The sequence below is a fragment of the Periplaneta americana genome, chromosome 7 (assembly GCF_040183065.1).
Source record: "Periplaneta americana isolate PAMFEO1 chromosome 7, P.americana_PAMFEO1_priV1, whole genome shotgun sequence".
In the NCBI taxonomy this organism is placed as follows: domain Eukaryota; kingdom Metazoa; phylum Arthropoda; class Insecta; order Blattodea; family Blattidae; genus Periplaneta; species Periplaneta americana.
In genome coordinates this window covers 22525357-22540825 of record NC_091123.1, presented here as the reverse complement: position 1 = coordinate 22540825, position 15469 = coordinate 22525357, and the positions used below count along the sequence as shown (strand labels likewise).

General features: G+C 34.9%; 1 protein-coding gene across 2 annotated transcripts in view; it reads left to right on the top strand.

The window, feature by feature from the left end:
• LOC138702972 (uncharacterized) overlaps nt 1–15469 on the top strand; it is a 100973-nt gene that overhangs the window by 48269 nt on the left and 37235 nt on the right. The window lies entirely within an intron of this gene.

The window sequence follows — 15469 nt, the reverse complement described above, 5'->3', positions numbered from 1 at the left end:
GTGTAAAAAATGTAATGAGATACTGTAAAGGTACGGTCACACATTGCTACTTTTGCAGCGCAACTTTTGTACTGCAGCTGCAAAAGTTGTGTGTCGTGTTCACACGTAAGCCAAAAGTAGCGTGCTGCACGCTACTTTTCGTGCTGCGCAACCCGAGTGCTGCAAAAGTTGCAACTGGAGGTTGCGAGTCTGTTCACACACAAGGCGCTACTTTTGCAGCCGCAGTCATGCTGTAGGTTTCCATCTCCGTCTTGACTTCTCAATGTACATTTTGTGGTTATGTTCGCATTATTAAGAAACTCATGCGAAAGCTTCCTTATCTATTATTTGCTTTTCTGTCGTATCTAGTATTCAGAAATTGACATTATTTTTACTATAAAGCTTTTAAAAACGCCTATATACTTAAATGATAACCAACAGCATATTCACGTAATCAATGTTGGCAACCCTCCTGTTTGGAACTACGCTACGGAAAATTTAAAAAATGAATTATATCGTCAGCAATTATGCTCAGACTGTGTTGTGTATTTAATAACTGTTACAAATAATTTATTTGCATCACATTTAACATTAAAATATATCCAAACAATAAAAGTATCATTGGCACATTTGGGTGGTAACACTGGTTGCAACCCTAGCAAAAGTTTCAACAAAACCGATATCAAAAATGCTGCGGCTGCAACCCTGAGAACCCTGTTCACACGTCGCTACTTTTAAGCTGCGCGCAGCATGGAAAAGTAGCGGGCAGCAGGTTCGGCAGCCGCTACTTTTCGGGTTGCATCGTTGTTCACACGTCGCAGTACAAGAGTTGCGCAGATTTTTGTACTGCATCGCTGCAAAGGTAGCGACGTGTGACCGTACCTTAACAGGGCATGTAATTTTAACAGCTGATGTAAATTGTCAGAGTATGCATGAAAAAATTAATTTAATTTCTGTAAAAAACATCTAACTTTTGGATGCTTAGTTCCTAAAGGATGTGTCATCGAGCATACTTTCCTTAACAAAAAATGATCCTCTCTGTGTGACCTATCGTTCCTCAAAGTTTGTTGGTGAGGTTCTGTTACACCCTGTATAACACGTCACTCAGTTTCAATAATGAAACTACAAGAGTGTTGATTTGAATGCTTTATGTTTGTTTCGGTTTACCAATGGAGAATATAGATGTATGAAAAGAGAAGTACCTTATTTGCTTGCATGTAAAACACACTTTTTTTTCTTGAAAATGGGTCTGAAAAACAGGGTGTGTCTATATGCTGATACTGAGTTCACGAATGGGCCAAAACTTCACTGGGTGCTGTGAAAACTGAGACAGTAACTAAATAATTTTAAAAGTGTGGCATTAATAATCCACTGGGTAGTACAGAGAATAATTTGTTGATTTAGAACATTACAGTAAGTACCCTTCATTAATTATCTCTCTTATCATAGACCTATACTCTCCATTTGTAAACCAAAACAAAAATAAAATACTTAACATTTCATTCTGAAACTTGATGACGTATTATAAAACTAGGCTAGTGTATCCCTGATACAGCACAGAATTTTTTTTCTTCAGTCTTGGTGTTTCGTTCTGTACACTTCCACCTACTTTATGTTCCATTCTCTGCATGTTTTCAATTTTACTGTTTAGTTCCTTTTTCAACACAATTCTGGTTTTGGGATCTTTTATTTTTTTTTCTCACAATAACTATGTCGACCTCCGTTCTGTCAGTCATATGGATTTAGCCACTCAGTTTTTTTCACTTGAAGACACATTGTGAACTTCTTGTACTAGTTTTTTTTTTTTCCATTATGAATAGAAAAAGTGCAGTTCAAATGTCCTCTGAATGATATTCACCATTGCCTTCTCTTAATTTAAAAATGAAACAATTAGACAACAGTGCATCTGTTACTTTGGAAACAAGGAAATGCTTTCTGCCCATTGATTATACAGGTGACAGAAGTACAAGGTGGATCCCTCGAACTTTCCTGATTTCCATTGCTTCTTAAAAAAAACACGAGGATTTTTTTTTATCAGAAAGAACAACTCAAATATTTTCATTGAAAAAATCAGTAAATTTCTACATGGGCTCTGTTGGTGGCATGAACAATATCCAAACGATATTCAGTTTTTGACAAGGTTTGCTCCAGTCCCAGAAGTAAAAATCTAAAGGAGTTATGTCGGTGCAGGTTAAGAGCAAAGGCATTTCTAATCCCTTCTACTTGCTCTTTAGATACGCGCCGACTCCTCCATGCTGCTTTTGCAAACTGTCAGTAGCCAAAAATGTTGCGAGCCATTGTCTGATAGACTTCAGATCAGGTGGATCCTTCTGGAACTCATGTCTAATTTGTCTTTGAACAGTGATTACAGACTTGCTTTTCGCAAACCATACAACTGCCTGCACTTTCTCTTTCATTAACACCATGTTGTGAATTAAATTACACCAGCGCCCCCAGTGATGATTCAGAATTCAGAAAGTTAATACTGAAACTTACTCTCTCCTTCATATTCAGCTGGAACACATTATCTGCAACAGACAAATTTTAAAAGTAAGTTAAAATCAGGGCAGTTCAAGAGGTCCACCCTGTAGTTGCATGATCAGCTTTGCTCACGTATGCTCTGGGATACCCTGTATTTTGTCTTATTTTTTGTTGTTTTGTTCCATTTTCTTCATTTGTATTTTTCTCTGTATTTTTTGTATTATATAAAATAGTTATTACTGGGTATTATTATATATATATTTTTTGTGTTAGAACATTTAAACAAAATTATTCAAATCTATATTTGTAACATATAATTTATCAGTATGACAGCTTATCAGTGAGATGAGAAACAGTTCTTTTTAAAGAAATTAATAGAGAAGAGTGATGATTGCCCTATTACAAAAGTAGCCCTATAAACGTAAAACTATACATTACAGTAATCCCCCTGTATCTGTGAGGTATATGCAAAACCTCAGATAATAGCAAACCCTGTAAATAATTTTTTTTAATAACATACATAACTGTGATACGTAATTTAATTTATGGATTACGAACAATAAGACATAAGGAGAAACAAATAATAATAATATAATAATAATCAAATAAATCTTTTTTACATTATTACGCTTGTGAACATGCACACTTGCCATCTAGATTTTCTATAGTTCTCTTCAGATTAAGAAGCACATATGTTGCCGAGATTAACTTCAGATACAGATTGAGTTCGCAAATAAGGGGAGATTACTGTATATACGTATGGATAAATATAATAGACATGAATAAACACTTAAGTACAAAGATATGATTGATATTAACATTTTTTTAATAAAATGTTTTTCTTATGTTATAAGTATTATATTGTGCAATTTTAATTATTATGTTTATATTATCTTTTTGTTTTAAAGTATATTGATTGCCTACGTGAAGTTTTGTTGATTCCCTGATCTCCCTTAGTTGGCAAACATTTTTTAGTTGACTGTACTGTAGTGTTTTGTTTGTTTATACCTTATACTAAATGTATAATATCTTTGCACAGAAACCAAATATATCATACTTAGGAATGTGATTTTGTGGTGATTATTTTACCTCTATTTTGGTGCTTATTTTATAATGATTTTGGTGAATATTTCATGGAAATATGAAGGTTTGGGTTAATATTTCGTGAAAATATCAGGATACAGCATAGAAAATTATTATGCAACACATGTAGAAATCCAGTGGTTAACTAATTTTGTTACAAATTTCCTGATACATTCACTATTATGAACATTAAATTCCATTAATAAAAAATTTTCTTGAAGAGTAGGCCTACTTCCAATCATTGCTTAACCCTGCATAATTGGGTAAATTCGTGTTGGGTTCATTAGCCGAGCGGTTTAAGGTGCACAAGATATGTTCGACCAGCATATTGTGCCAAAGATCGCAGGTTCGCGTCCCAGACACTGCAGTCAATTGAGCCTGTGGTAAAGGATGGGGAAGGCCCATGTAAAACAATCGGTGTAATGGTACGCAATGAAACTGATGGGGTTTCAGTTGACTGTAGTTGAAATGATTTTTCTCATTAAAAAAAATTATTGTTTTAATCAAGTGCAATGTCCTTATTGTTATATAAAATTAAAGAATATCAACGTATTTTATATATAATATAATATTATATCATGTCATGACCATAATATTAGCTGGCCACTATAATGGACACATGGGTCCTAAAGGTTAATATCAGTTTGCACATATTTACAGAAAGTATTGAAAAGTGCTCTGATCAATTCACAAACCAGGGCAAGTTCAGTCTGATCCCAAGCAGAAAAACTTGCACTGGTTTGCAAATACTTAACGATCCTGCTCTTGAATATAAAGCATGAGAATAAATTCAACATATGAACATGACAAACGAATTCGTCAATCAGATAAAATATCTTTATATGTCGAAAATCCTCTCTCACTACCAATGTTTGAGACAATACCACAGCACTTATTTAACTAACTAGCTAGCTAGTGAGTACAAATTAAATTTATAAAACAAAAATGTTTCTAGCCACTACCGTAAGAGCCAGGCTTGTGTACGGTGTGGTCTTAGTCAATAATATAACATAAAATTTACAAGGACAGTTTACTAAATACAGGAAGTAACTTAATTCAAACCAATAAATACAACACAAGAGCAAGAATAAGGAAGAAAGAGAAAAATACACATTTAATATAAATTGACAATCTGACAGAATTGAATTGAATTGAAAGAGGTGAATTGGGAGGACATATTTAAAAGGTACGCAAACGCGTCCTTGCAAGGGGTTCGGGGCTGCAAGAAACTAAATATGTGAGCTCCAAGCCTGTTGGCCACTAGTCTCACTCCGGGTTACACTGCTCCACTGAAGGAGCTCTAGAGAATTTTGAAGGGGAAAACCGAAAATGGACGTAACCTCTTAGGTACCACATACATGAGGGGATGGAAATGTGACCAAGATGATCACGGGACGGGACGAGGAGGAGATGGCTGGTGTAAATCTGCACATTGAAATGAACTGTGTCATTTCGCAGTGCAGGAGGAGTCGAGAAGACTCTGTCGTCTGTTGTTCGATGACCAGGCAGGTGAAGACCGCCAGGAGAGACGCCGTGAATTCTGAATCTGCAAATTGAAAGTTCCCTGTCCTTTCGCATTGCAACTACATGAGTGACGTTGCACATGCATTTCATAATTTTATAGACTCTGAACTAGGGCATTAAGTTGTTTGTTAGAAAAAAGGGGAACTTATGGGGAAGGGCATATAGGTCCGTGGCCCATTTCTCTTAGGGCTCATCCCGACATTTGTCTTAACACCTTAGGAAAACCACGGAAATACCTTAGGCAGGATGAGTTCTCTCAATATAAGAGACTAGCCAATTTGGCTTTTAGGTAATAGGTCGATTGAGTTATAAATTTATGATAGATAAAATTATTAATTAATTTAGACAGAAGCCAGTGATATTCAATAAAAACATGAATATAGTCGACAGAAATAAAAGGTAAAAAGATACATTTGTTAACATTATATATCATGGTAATTTTACAAATTTCTTTTTTAAAAGCTTGAAGACATATTGAAGCAAAACTGTTGTGTACCACTTGTTATCAGTTTAGAAGCTACAGACACAAACACTTATCTGAAACACTCTCTATATTGAAAACATAAAATAACACAAACCTCTCTGCTGTTGTGTGTCTCCCATGATATCAAGGAGTCAAACCAAGAACCTATTTAGGGTATGAGTGAGTGAATACAGAAAAGAAGAGCAGCTGTGAAAATTCGCACCTTTATAACTTGGAAATCAATGAAAATAGAAACATGGTGTTTTGTTTTGTTGAGAAAATGATCTTTTCAACGCAAAAAGAAAGTGTTAAGAGAATACTTAAAGCTTCTTTCGCAATTAAAGTCCACTTTAACACACAGTCTTCGGCAAACAGAACTTTCCTCACTCTATCCGTGCAAAAGCTACAGATGTACTTGATCTGAAATGCTCTATATAATGAGACTTTTTTTTTTATGGTGGGTACTTGACTCATATGCTGCTACTTGTATAGACCAAATTACCGACAGTCATTGCCCAGGATGCACCATAGAAGGCTGATCTACGTTACACCCACAGTGAGATATGATTATGGAAATTTGTTGGGATGCCACAGGGCAAATCTTAAGCACTTTATTTTTCTTCCTTCTACGATTACCCCTCCCATCTTCTGAAAACGGAATTCTTCACTAAAGCCTCCAAGTAGATGTTAAACAGAGTAGGTGATAAAGAGCTTCCTTCTAGTACAGACCTAGAAACAAAATCTGGGCCACCTGAATTTTCCAAGTTCCAGTTATAATAATAATAATAATAATAATAGTAATGTTTTATTTTTTCTGGCAGAGTTAAGGCCATAAGGCCTTCTCTTCCACTCAACCAGCCTTAATCAATACACTACATATTTAAATTACGAATATTTACACTACACTTAAAAGGTTCTCCAGCAATATTCTTCAGTTAAGTTTTAACGACTAGTAGACTACATATTTATTTAAATTTAGATAAACCTATAAGGTAAAGTAGTAACTTAATTTATGAGCTAATTTAATTCAATCAATTATAATTAATTTGAGATTTGAGATAGCTAGTAAAATGGTGAAAATTAATTTAATATAAGCTTACTAGAACTATGTTACAGGGAGAAAAAAATATATATAAATCTAAAATATATTTCTATAATGAGAATATTAATGTAATTGCCTTTAGAGGTTTTGTAAATCTATTTAGAGAAATTAATGATAATAATAAGAATGGACAGATGTTAGTTTCATTATATGTAATAAATATTAATCAGCAATTAATTTGTTAAGTAAGAATTTATGTAATTTTGACCTAAATGAAGTTATTGTCCAACAACCCCTTATATCACTCGGTAGCAAGTTCCAATTTCTAGCAACTGAAACTGTATAAGATGAAGAATATAAAGATGTCTTGTGGTAGGGTATAATGAGTAAATTGTTATGATGAGATTTTGTACTTAGCTGATATGCGGATAAATTTTGAAAACGAGAAGCCAAATAGATTGGGGTAGCGGAGCGCAGAATTTGAAATAAGAGAACAAGAGAATGCAGGGCTCGTCGATCGCTTAGCCTTAGCCAAGACAGAGTTTGGAAAGACGGGGAAACATGATCATACTTACGAATATTGCAAATATAACGGACGCATGCATTATGAACACGTTGTAGCCTGCTGCTCAAATCTGCATTCAGGTTACGTAATATATTATCGCAGTAGTCGAAGTGTGGCACGACGAGTGTTTGTACAAGGATTAATTTTAATTTATCAGGAAGAAAGTGCTTTAGTCGCTTTAATGAGTGAATAATAGAAAATATTTTTAACATACGCATGCTTAGTAATTTAGTGCATGTTCAGTAAGCACTGATTATGTTATAACTGGAACTTGGAAAAGTGGCCCAAATTTTGTTTCTGGGTCTGTACTCCTCTTCCTCTGGCATATCTTCTCCTATTCTGACTTTGATTCGTTTCCTGTAAACATTACTGATTAGCCTCTTCTAATCCGCACCAATTTTCTTAATACTCATACCTTCTCTATGTTTCTTCTGCTTTTATCTGTATATATCTTTTGATACGAGTCCTGTTTGTATATAAATTTTTAGATGAGGCTAGTCTCATTACTATTTTCAGGTGTGGATTCTAATTTAGCAGCTTTCTCTTGAAAATTTGTTTCAAATTTTATTCTTCCCTCTTCATTCTTCAGTTTTTCCATACCCAGTGTCAGTATTATATAATAATAATCCATGGCGCTACAGCCCGTGAAGGGCCTAGACCGACCAGCCTGCTGCTGGCCTCACGCCCACATGCCGAAGCAGAGGTGGACGATCATCCAACCAGAATGGAGGTGTCGTGTGGTTAGCACGATGATCCCCCCAGCCATTATAGCTGGTATTCACAACCGGATTTCGCTACCTATCGTAGCTCCCCAAGTGCATCACGATGCTGGGTGGGCACCGGTCCCATACACTGGCCGAAATTTCATGAGAAAATTTCTTCCCCCGTGATGACTTGAACCAGCACGCATTCCGTAACGCGAGTCCTAGGCAGGATGCGTTAGACCGCGACACCACGGCGCGGGACGTCAGTATTATATACTGCTATAAAATCTAAGAACTAACAATTTCCATTTTCAACATATTCACATATTATTTTCCACATAAAGAAAACGTTATTTTTTTTAGCCCCAGTCTTTTTATAATACATATGACTAGGCCTGAGAAATATGTCGTTATACTACCAGTTCACTTCATGTACCTCTGACTTCGAGTATGTTTCAGAGTTGGGGTGAGTTAACGCAATGTCTTTTATTTGTTTGAACTCATGCTTATCATCACGGTAAGTTAGTCCTCAGCATTTGGGTGGTTGAAAGGCTCCCGTTTGACTTCGAAACACAACTATCTGCTAAAGAAAAATTTAAATATATCATTTTCCTTATTAAAGCAAAATTGCACGATTTTACTTTCTGTCTGTAAAAAGTACACCTAATATAACATTGATAAGTATCAGCCTTTTTATTTCAGTATGTTAATATGATAGTGTAGTACATTTTTGTTTTACATAATTTTTCATTTCATATATTGTTGTAGTGAATAACAAATCACATTTTCAAATTTTCAAAGAAGAATGATTGCCTGTTGCTAGAAAACATAGCCTTATATCTAGAGAAACTTCATTTCATTTCTGCAGAAACAATGGGTGCATATTTTACAGAAGCATTATCTATCTATCTCAAAATCTGTGTCATTGGTACAAATTATCTCATTTGAAATTTTACATAGAGCTAAATATCTATAATTTTTATCTAGTAATTTTTTCATCTTGTCTACTACATTTTTTCCCCATTTCGTCTTTCACACTATTCAGTTTCGTCACAATACCATTGACTACCATAATTTGATCTCTCAACCTTGCACCTGACTTCTCCAAAACTTCAATAGAAGCACATAGAAATCCAAAATTTTATGTTATATATTTAAAATAAGTTTCAATCCTTGCGTTACATAGTAAATCCTGCAAAATCCGTATTGAAGCTGCATCACTAGTATCGAATGACTGAATCACTTTTTTGATGCTGGAAAAGTATTGACAGTAATACTTGCATGCATCCAGCCGTGATCCCCATCTCGTTAGAATCTGTGATAGAGGGAGGGAAACTCCAGGGCATTGATTTTCGAATGCTGTCACACGTGAAGGTGATTTTACAAACACTTTCTTGACATTTGCAATTAATTTGTCGACCTCTGGAAAATTAATTCTCACCTCTTCAGGAATTCTGTGGCAGGCATGTTACATGAATTGTAAGAGCCTTTCAGAAACTTCCCTGCCTTAATCATATGTGGCGGAACATCAGAAAGGGAACGGAGTCACTTTCGAAGGCCATAGCAACTTTAGAGCACTTTCAAACACTGAACTAATGCTGGTATATTTCATAACATCCACAGGTTCACATTTGAGAAGGTAAGGCTTTGTGGGGTCCCTAGAATTATATTCACTACATGTCATCCGATGGAGTCTGTTGTTTCGTCCATTGATACCCATATAGTGCTGTCTTTTAGTTTGTTCTGGATATCACTAATACATATATCATAATTTTTCACGTAATTCTTTCTCAAAGTTTTATCATGCGGAATTTACTTTTGGGGATACTTTTTCAAAAATGCACGCAGCTATTTTTTTTTTGTTCCTGAGTTTATACAGAGGTATGTCTGCCGCAATGGATGCATCACGCAGTTTTAGATTAAATTGTTGACGTTTGTTCAACTTATCCTGCTGCATCTCATTCAAGTTATCCTGCTGTACGTCTTGTTTGTGGTTAAACAATTGCCAATGCCTTTCTTATGCATCTTGGTATTCACGTGCTGAGTTATGCTAAATGTTTTTTGTGTTGGAACTGTAACTTTGCAAAGATTGCAAAATTGATTTTCTTCTATAATGCTAAACACGTTTGGACTGTACCTGGAGATTAAATTGCGTAATTTTGTTGAAGTAAATTTCGTCCTCGGCATCTTGCTATTCTTCTTTACAAGATGTTGAATGTTGTCTGTTATGAATAGCAGTATTCGGTCGTAATGTAACCCATCAACTATAAAGTTCACTGCTGAATGAAACACAATGAAATCCCCCCATGTAATAATTACGTACCGGTATCTAACGTCAGAGGCGCATGAAGTGCAATGTAACGGCAAACAATTCTTAGCCCTACATACGACACAGCTCTACATTGACACAGTTACCTATTTTATGCAAGAATTAATGAATAGAATTCCAGGCCACTCTATATGAAAAACAGGTATTTCGGGATCATCAAATACAGTATTTGGGATAATCCACGTCTTCATCTAGAAATGCTTGTTATTTATAGACATAGTTTGATGTAATTTTTATTTGGTACTTTGTTACTTTCATTTGTTGTTGCTAACTGTCCGAAGACAGGACTGAACCTCACAAGTAATACCAACAAGGAACCACTTATCAGGCAACTAAACCAGGAGATAATGGGGTAGGGTGGCTATTTTCCCCCTTCATTGCATACATTGCTGACTAGCTACATGTTACACTACTCAGACTTCAGATGTATACAAACAATTGAGGACCGTTTTTTGCAAAACTTGCTAACTGAAAAAAAAAAAAAACTAAATTTTACAGGAGAGACAAAACACTATAGTAAGCAAGTTTTGCTGTATCTCTCACTTATAGGAGAAAGTAAGTTTTGAAAAAACGATCACACTTTGACACACAATGAAGAGAAATAACCCAATTTTACTAAGACGCTGTGAACATCACGTAGAGGCCTGCCTTGTGTTAACGAATCCATAAAAATCTCAATTTTGCAAATAGCAAGTTTTGCAAAAACGGTCCTCAAATGTTCTTCCTCTGACACACATTGTCAAGTGAGATGTAAGGCCTGATAATAGATGTACATATCAGCCAGAACCTCACTCAGAGGAGAACTTTAAGATTCTAAAATTATTGGTGGAGAGCACGTAATTATGACGAAATCTTTATAAAACTGTAGCGCGCTGTTCCACACGAAACAGTTTCTTGTAACTTTTATTTTGCAACAATTAATACCGGTTATCTCGCATTCATCATGCAGTTCATTTAACTTTTTTAGTTCCTTTTAAGCTGTGTAATTTTACTTGTGGAATAACGTTTCTAATTAATAATTTCACTGCTTAAAATACTGGAGTCAATTAAGCAATGTAAAAGTCTACCAGGTTTTCGGTTGTCGGCCGACAGGGATAATCTTTTCTTAAGGAATTCAAATCTGCCAAATTTTTGATTTGGCAACGCTGCCAAGTACTCTCTACTGATAGATCTTGGCGTGACAATGTAGGGGTCTGTGGAGGGCGATAAAAACACGCGTGTAGAGGAAGCAGTGTAGCCAATTCAACGGTTTTCCCCGCGAGATTTAGCGTTTTTCAGTGTTAGTTTAGCGGGTAAAATTTATGAAATTTATATTGCTGATACAGGAATTTAGCGGGTGTATTTTTTTAGCACTTATAGCGGCAAAATAATCCTGTTTTACATTGACAACAACGGCAAAATAATCTTGTTTTACATTGACAGTTGAGCGGTTTCTGCACTATTTTTATAGCGGGTTTTTAAGAATGGAGTTGGTGACACTGAGGGGAAGTCATAGGGTTATGTGAAACCATGACTGACACACGTGTTATACGTTTTTGCGTATTAGGCCCAGTAATTCACCTGTTTACACACAATGACAGAAATAGGATAAACTCCAGAACATGGATTGCACCCTTTCCCTCTTACTTCAAAATTGCAACCTTGTGCACACAAAATAAATTATTGGCACTGAAAAGTGCCTTTTCGTAAATATAATGATGCGCATTCGACAAACGCAGATAAATCTGCTCTTTTTAGTATTTTAAGACATAATTTGGCAGGTGCAATCCATGTTCTAAAATTTTCCCTCTTATTTACATGAATTCTTTTATGCTGAAATACGATATTCATTTTCATTCGTTGATAACCCCAGTTGAAAACATCACGTGCTTGTACTCAAAGAGGGATTATTTTGGCTTGCTTTGATTACGTTTATTTACTTATTAAGATTTTAATGTGAACTTTTTGCGAATGTTGCAGATGTTGATATCGGTAATTCAGGATATAGATATATTTTCACAAGTGTTTAATGAATTCGTTAGAATGATTTATCTGTTCGCGTCTTGTGATTGTTGAAACAGCTGGCTTGCAGAGTAGTAAGTTAGTAACGGAAAGGTTGCTGTATGTGCGTAATTGAATGAGGGCGATAGGCTGTTCTAATTCTTGGATAGAGAATAGAAAGAGGTGCACAAATTGGAAATGGGAATGATTTACGAAAGTGTTAGGCCTAATTAATTAGTTCGAAATGAGAAGATATAATGCTATTGTCAGTTGCTTGCATTGAAAATCAACTATTTTCAAAATATGTACCAGTACTCTACTTAAAAAAAAGACATTGAAAACGGATAAGTTGTTTAGTTATCTTAAAATAATAAGATTAATATTAAACAAATAACTTTTAGATAACAATATGTTCTACTTCATATATTTATAGTATTATTTCATTTATAGTAAATAAACTTACGCACACAGAATACTTAATAGATTTTAAAGAAGGAAGAGTTCGTCCAAAGGGCTGGATACGAGAAGAGTACGTAACACGTACATTGCATTACCGCGTGAAAACCTATACTTAAGCATTGACCCAAATAATTAGTACAACCGCGATCACCAGTAATGGAGATCAAAATTTGGCCGATTTGAGATACCAAAACTTAAGCGTCATGACTCCAAGGACCGAAGGTCCACAGCAAAGGGGATGAAGATATAATTGTCTAAAAGATGTGCATATTTATTGACTTTTTTCTTCATGGCTAATTCAGCAGCAGGAGGTATTCAGCAAGTGAGTTGGAGCTAGAGTGTCAACGCAAGTGCAGTCCCAAATTAAAGATTTTCCTCTAGACCATGGAATTAAGGTGAGACCATCGGGTCGTTTACCATCCGCGCGACTAATACAGACGTGGACAAATTATTAGCAAAATTGAAGATTTTTATTATATATTTTTACAAAATATGATTCTTCAATTTAGACTACAGTTGACATTTTTGTGTATTTTCAAATAATTAGCCAAATTGGAGATTTGTATTGTATATTTTTCAAAATTTAACTCTCTAATTTGGACTACATTTGATATTTTTGCATATTTACAAATTATTAGCAAAACTGAAGGTTTTTATTGTATATTTTTACAAAATTCGATTCTTCAATTTGGACTACAGTTGACATTTTGGATATTTCCAAATTATTAGCAAAACTGAAGATTTTTGTTTTATATTTTTACAAAATTTGGCTCGTCAATCCAGTTGACATTTTTGCTAATTTATAAATTATTAGCTAAATTGAAGATTTTTATTATATATTTTTACAAAACTTGACTCTTCAATTTAAACTACAGTTGACATTTTTGCATATTTCTGTCTACTGTAATGATGGAAATATGCAAAATTGTCAACTGTAGTCTAAATTGAAAAGTCAAATTTTGTAAACAGAATTATCATAAAAATCGTCAATTTTGTTAATAATTTGTCCACGTCTGTACCTGGTGGTTCCAAAAGAGGTCAGAGATCTTTTAATGATATCATTGAGTGATGTATGTCTGGGAATGCGACCCTTGCTCCTCGCACAGCTGAGTGCATGATGGCTGTAAATATCAGCAATTCCTCCGCAAATACATTGGCGTGGCTGGCAGAATTTACAACCAAGACGTAAAGCCATTGCGATTTTAAAGGATGTACTATCTATTAGAGTTCCGATGTGAGGAGAATTGTTTAGTTGAATTTACTGTTTAGCGTGAAAAAAATAAACGAAGTTAGAAAGTGTGATTCCAAATTGCGTGACGGATTGCTATGATGGATAGAGAAGACTTCCGTTATTTGCTGTCTCAGGATGATAGGTATGTTCTATTAAGGAAATTCTCCAGAAAACCTACATTAAAGAAGGCATAATTTTTCCTTTGCTTCACTGTGTATGAAATGATAAACACTCGATTTTAGTTTACAGCCACAAATACTTTAAACATAAAAATCGTTTGATACTTGCCTGTAGGCCAGTATTCTAATAGGTTCACTGTCGTAGGCACCCTCCCCACTTATTACTAATTGCCAACATAACATGCGAGAGGTTCAGGAGGAATTACTAGAGAAATGGTCCATTTGTCTAGTATTGGATTGTGGACCTCTCGAGTATTATAATTAATAACAAGTGTCGGGGTGGGGGAAATTGTGCCTTCAGTGTTGCATTTTTGGAGAATTTATTATATATTTTTTTCCTAGAAGTTCATTTTACATTTATGGTTTCATGGTTTACTGGAGATTCTTAATATTTTTCCATGGTACCATGAGTGACGTCAGAGTAAACCTTTCCTGTCAAAACTTTAGTATTTTTCTTTCTTGCATCTCTAACATAGACTTTTGCATCAAAATATGCAAATATGCGTGGTGGTGTATGTCTCTGCAATTTTTCTTCATTCTCTGTATAAACACATTCAACACACACACGTTCCAAGCACAGTTTCTTCTTTGCAATTTTTCTTCATTCTCTGTATAAACACATTTAACACATACACATTCCAAGCACAGTTTCTTCTTCACAGTTGACTAACAAATGATTCATACACTTGTTTTTGATTTAGTATTACTTCAATTTTGAAGTGGGAATTATACTTCTAGTAATAAATTGTAGAATGTATAAAGATAATAACTCTTGAAATGAACACAGAATATTCTGGAACATTTTATGTACACTGTTTGTCCAAAAGGTTATGTCGCAGAGTCATTGAAATGGAGGAAATCACGTGACAGTTAACAGAACCCTTTTCTTTAAATTATTTAAAATAGTTTTATAATATTATGTAGACATCTAATTCCATACAGCAAATATTTTCAGAGAAAAGTCTAACAGTTCAGCCACTAACTAACTTTTACAGAGGGGCCAGCAAAAAGAGGTGTGGAAAACTGAAACGCAACATAACCATTTGAATGATCGGTATACGAGTTTCGCCCAGAAAATAATCCCTATTTGTGCACAGCACTCACACAGAACAATTGACACAAATTCAGGATTGCATAACTGAAATCACCCATTGGCTTTGTTCCTCACGAGCTTTAAGTCAGTGACATAGAGTTTTTCCAAGCATATTACTGTTGTTATTGTTTTTGTCATTATTAAATTTAGAGCTCGCAATGTTCGTCTATTGTAGGCTATCCACCTATCCATTAACTAATAACTTCACAAGAAATTAAGTTAAAAAGTATAAGCAAAAAAGAAATTTGGGGAATTGAACTTGGGATTTTGTTTTTATAAGGCAAAACTTTTAATTGTTCACATAAATGGCATCACTAAAGTATGCTAAGTAAAGGATATTTGCAATGTTACCATGTT